Source organism: Aegilops tauschii, chromosome 6, assembly GCF_002575655.3.
Source record: "Aegilops tauschii subsp. strangulata cultivar AL8/78 chromosome 6, Aet v6.0, whole genome shotgun sequence".
NCBI lineage: Eukaryota > Viridiplantae > Streptophyta > Magnoliopsida > Poales > Poaceae > Aegilops > Aegilops tauschii.
In genome coordinates this window covers 1,936,284-1,942,296 of record NC_053040.3, presented here as the reverse complement: position 1 = coordinate 1,942,296, position 6,013 = coordinate 1,936,284, and positions in this window count along the sequence as shown.

Sequence of the window (6,013 nt, the reverse complement as noted above, 5' to 3'; positions counted from 1 at the left end):
TGCCTCCGAAGCAGTATGAAGGTCCTGCCAGCTACGCTCTTACAAAAGAAGAGAAAGAAATCTTCTTTGAATGCCTGCTCATTATGAAGGTCCCGACTGGCTTCTCATCGAATATAAAGGGAATAATAAATATGCCAGAGAAAAAGTTCCAGAACCTAAAGTCTCATGACTGCCACGTGATTATGACGCAACTGCTTCTGGTTGCATTGAGGGGGCTTTTACCGGAAAACGTCTGATTAGCCATTGTGAAGCTATGTGCATTCCTTAATGTAATCTCTCAGAAGGTGATCGATCCAGAAATCATACCAAGGCTAAGGAGTGATGTGGCGCAATGTCTTGTCAGTTTCGAGCTGGTGTTCCCACCATCCTTCTTCAATATCATGACGCACGTCCTAGTTCATCTAGTCGACGAGATTGTCATTCTAGGGCCCGTATTTCTACACAATATGTTCCCCTTTGAGATTTCATGGGAGTCCTAAAGAAATATGACCGTAACGGCGCTAGGCCAGAAGGAAGCATCTCCATGGGCCGTCAAACAGAGGATGTCATTGGGTTTTGTGTTGACTTCATTCCTGGCCTTAAGAAGATAGGTCTCCCTAAATCGCGGTATGAGGGGAGACTGACTGGAAAAGGCACGCTAGGAGCGGACTCAATAATATGCAGGGACGGGCATTCTTGGTCTCAAGCACACTACACAGTTCTACAGAACTCTACCTTGGTGACCCCGTATGTCGATGAACACAAGAACAGTCTGCGCTCCAAACACCCGGAGCAGTGCGACGACTGGATTACATGTGAACACATCAGGACTTTCAGCAGTTGGTTGGAAACACGTCTCAGAGGTGACACCACTGATTGTGATGAGTTGTACTCATTGTCCAGGGGACCATCTTCGACTTACAAAGGATACGAGATAAATGGGAATACATTTTACACGATTGCCCAAGATCAAAAGAGCACCAACCAAAACAGCAGTGTCCGCTTTGATGCAGCAACCGAGAGGGGAAAGGACACATATTATGGTTACAAAATGGACATATGGGAACTTGACTACGGACATGATTTTAAGGTCCCTTTGTTTAAGTGCAAATGGGTCAATCTGTCAGGAGGCGGGGTACAGGTAGACCCACAGTACGGAATGACAACAGTGGATCTGAACAATCTTGGGTACACTGACGAACCGTTCGTCCTAGCCAATGATGTGGCACAGGTTATCTATGTGAAGGACATGTCCACCAGACCAAGAAAAAGAAAAGATAAAGAAGCGAATACATCATACGACGAGCCAAAGCGCCACATAGTTCTTTCAGGAAAAAGGGACATTGTGGGAGTGGAGGGCAAGACAGACATGTCTGAAGATTATGAAAAGTTTCATGAAATTCCTCCCTTCAAAGTCAAGGCTGAGCCAAGCATCCTGACAAACGATGAAGATTATCCATGGTTACGGCGCAATAAGCAAATGACACAAGCGAAGAAAAAGTGAAGACTTTCTCCCGCAACTATTATGATGATACCATACCAACTTTGTAACAGACGAGTATGATACCATTGTCCGTTTTGTACACGAAGTGCATCCAGTTTTTGTCGTAACCCTCTCAACTTTCTTGCACATGCTATGTGGATGAAATGATGATACCATGCCAACTTTCAACCTTTTCAAAGTTCTTTTGAAATGCTTTTCAATTTCAGGGTCTTATAGCTCAAAATAATCAATAAATGCATGAAAAATAACAAATGAAGTCAGAAAGGGTTGAAAATTGATGATGTGGCTTTGAATGGTGCATCTTGAACACACAAAAAGTCAGGAGTTCAAATAAGTTTTAAAAAATGAAATCCCTTTGTAACAGACGAGTTTCCCTATGAAATCCTGATACTTCGAAAGAGATTGTCCGTTTTGTACATGAAGTGCATCCAGTTTTTGCCGTAACCCTCTCAACTTTCTTGCACATGCTATGTGGATGAAATGATGATACCATGCCAACTTTCAACCTTTTCAGAGTTCATTTGAAATGCTTTTCAATTTTTAGGGTCTTATAGCTCAAAATAATCAGTAAATGCATGAAAAATGGTGCATGAAAAATAACAAATAAAATAAATAAGTAATTAGAAACAAAATAATATAAACTTGAATAAAATATATAAGTAGAAAGAAAATAAAACAAACTTTAATAACATAAATAAAATTTATGAAACTAAAATTATCAAAGTATTTTCTGTTCAAAACATTATAAGCAACCTCTAGTATTATTGAAACTAAAATTATATAAAATTGATGCAACTAAAAATATTGAAGTATTTTTTGTTCAAAATCATTGAAAGCAAAAAGAATTTTCATAAAGAACTTTTTTTGTTAGAAACTTTAATAGCAAAAAGAATTATCATAAAGTAAAATGAATAAGTAACTAGAAACAAAATAAAATAAAATAAATAATTTTTTTGTTGTAAGTAGAAACAATACAAAATAAATAAAGAAAAAAAAACAAAAAAACAGGCAAAAAATAAAAAATATGCCACCTACTGGGCCACCACGGCCTGAATACGACTAGAAACCCATCGATGCGCCAGGATTCAGGCCCGCAGAAGGCCGGTAGGCCCATCAGGCATAGCAGTGACAATTAGGCCCGTAAGCCTGCAATGGAGAGGAGCTCGAGAGGGGAGCGGCAGTGGGGCTTACAAACCACTACGCGCCCCTCTCAACTAGCGAGGTGGAACTAGACTTTCGATGCGGGCGCAGCAGCACAAGGCCTTTGGTCCCGGTTGGTGGCACCAACCGGGACTAAAGGGGTGCATTGGTACCGGTTGGTGGCACTAACCGGTACTAATGCCCCCCTTTAGTCCCGGTTAGTGCCACCAACCGGGACCAAAGGCTGCCGCTTCCCGCCCTTTGGGCTGCTGAAAAGAGACCTTTGGTCCCGGTTGGTGGCACAAACCGAGAATAAAGGGGTCATTGGTCCCGGTTGGTGCCACGAACCGGTACCAATGCCCTGGATATATAAGCAAACTCTTAGCAGTTTCGACCAAATCCATCACTTCTTCACCCCCGACGCCCCTGCTCCTCCTCGCCGTCGCCGCCCGACGCCCCTGCTTCACATTGCCGTCGCCGCCGCCACCGACGCCATCAGGCTGCTCGACGTCGCCGTCGCCGCCGCCACCGACGCCGTCAGGCTGCTCAACGTCGCCGCCGCCGCGCTTTCGCCCTCTGCCCCGACGCCCCTGCTCCGCCGAGTCGCCGTCGCCCCTGCTCCATAGTGCCCCACCGCCCCCTGTGAGCACCAGCCTGCTCCTGCGCCCCTGCCCTGTCCCGCGCCCCTGCGCCCCGCCCCGCCGGCGCTGGCGCCGGCCCCTCCGCCGTGCCCCTCCGCCCCTGCGCGGTTCACGGGGCGGATGTTTTGTAGATGTTTTTATTGATGTTTTTAGATGTTTTTTAGTTGTTTTTAGATGCTATTCTTAGATGTTTTTACATGTTTTTTAGATTATTTAGTTTATGTTTAGTTTAAGATTAGGAAAATTTCAGATGTGTAGTAATATTTATTTAGATGTGTAGTTAATTTAGATGTTGTAATTTGTTTATAAAAATTGTGCACTTTTGTATAGAAACTTTATGTTTTTTTCATATGTACGAAAATGTAGAGTGAAAACAAAAACAAACATATAAGAAAAAAACAAAGGAAAAAATGAAGAAGGAAAAGAAAACCGCCCGGCCCGGCCACCACCGCATTTTCATAAAGTGTTTCCACTGAGTCCACGTCGCACCGATCGAGCACCCGCGGCGAAGCAAGTCTTTTTTTAAGGTAGTTCTTTGTTAAAGTGAGGGGGGACGTCGGACATTACATGAGGCGGGGGAGGGGGGCGTCGGACATGAGGGGGGACGTCGGAAAAAATAAGAAGAGGAAGAAGAAGAAAAAAAAGAAATCTTCCACTCCTCTATTCCTTCTTCTTCTCCTCTTTTTTATTCTTCTTCTTTTTTATCGGGAATGAGGGTGTTGAGGATTGCCGAGCGGTCGAGGGTCGGGAACTAGGGCGGAGGGTCGAGGGTCACTGAGGGGTCGAGGGTCGTCGAGGGTTCGAGTCGCCGAGGGGTCGAGGGGTCGAGGGTCGAGGAACGCCGAGGGGTTTTGTTGAATCCTTTGACACTAGCTAGACAAACGTGAAGCGTTGCCGAGGCCACCCCAAACCCGGGAGAAGCTAGGTCTACGTTTGCCACTAATATATCCACCTGCTTCATGTTTAGAAAAGTGTATATTTGTATGTATGTTCTCTGTGTATATATGTTCATATATGCAAAAGTTAGATTTTTAGAAAAGTGAGCACCCCCTCTCGACCGTGATAACTTATACCACGGGAGCACCCCCCCCCCGGCCCTCTTGCTCGACCAAAACTCTCGAGGACACCCAAACCCTAGAAAAAAATGATGTCGGTCTCCTACCCCCTCCCGCCGCGCCCCTACCCTTGAAGTGTTGCCGAGGCCACCCCAAACCCGGAAAAAGCTAGGTCTACGTTTGCACTAATATATCCACCTGCTGTCATGTTTGTGTAATAATTGCCATGTTGTAATATTTGCAGAAACAATGGAGCACGGACGAGACGAGGAAGCAGAAGAGGTGTTGGGGGACATAATCTTAGCCGGAGGTGATGTCTTGTCGTATCTTAACGACAACGATGGTCTGGAAGAACAGGGTGAAGAAGCAGGCTACGGTGATCGAAGGGTGGAGGAGGAAAGACATGATTACGATGGCTTCGGTGACCCAATGCTGGTGCAAGAAGGAGCCCATGGTGACGGCTCCGGTGACCGAACAGAGTCCGGCCAGGTAAATACATTAGTTAAGCCTGTGCTGACTAGCTAATTGATGCATTCATTGTTTTGGTATGTACACATATTAATTAACTCTCGTCTTTCTTCTTTTTTCTAGCCCTCCGGATCGAGCACAACTTCGGTAAAGAGACGAGCCCCGAAGAGAAAGTTGCGCTCGGATGAAAGGTTTGAGATCACAGCAATCGCGCGCGACGGCCAACCGATTGAACCCATCTGGACAAAGGAAGCATTTGCTGCTCAGTGCAGGGTTCTTGTTAGGGACAAGATCCTGATCAGCATCCACCAATGGTATAAGCCTAAGAAGGAAGACCCTGAGGTGTCTTATGTCAATGATATGCAGAAAGATGATCTTTGGACTGAGCTGAAGGCAAATTTCACCCTACCTCCAGAGGAGGATCCGGAGAAGCCAGTTAAAGAGCAATTAATCAAGTCTCATGCTCTTAAGAAGATGGCAGACCTATTCAGGAGGTGGAAGAATGAGCTGAAAAACATTCGTCGACAAAGAAGAGACACCAGAATTCATCGGCAAATATGAGAAGATCAGAGAGCACTGGCCCGCATTTGTGGCCCACAAGACATCGGAAAAGAGTAAGAAGTTGTGAGCGACAAACAAGAAAAACGCTGCGAAGAAGAAGCTTCACCATCGCAGGGGGTCAGGTGGCTACCTCAAAGCCCGGCCTAAGTGGGCCAAGGCTGAGAATGATCTGCTTGATAAAGGGATCGAACCAGAGACAATGAACTGGTCAGACCGTTGCCGGACTTGGTTCTTCGGGGCTGGCGGAAAATTGGACCCTGTATCAGGGAGGTGCGTTTGGACGGACGAGCTTTTGAGAATACCAGTCAAGAGGCCTAAGCACTATATCGATGCAGCGCAGCAAGGGACGTTCGTTCCAGACAGAGAGAACGACGAGCTCACAATGGACCTCGGGAATCCTGAGCACCCTGGACGGACACGAGTCATGCCAGGCTCCGTTCCGTGGAAGGCTGGTTTTCCGGACGCAGGCGGTTACAAAAGCCAGGAGAGGAGGAAAAAAGTGGAGCAGACCCAAATTCAGAAGCTGCACGAAAGGGTTCAAGCGCTAGAGGAACGAGACAATTGACCTGCCGAAACTACCCCCGAAGCTACCCTGCCATCTCAGCGGAGAAGCAGCGTGGCTTCCACCGAGCTGCTTCAGTCGGAGCATGTCTTGACGGCTCCTG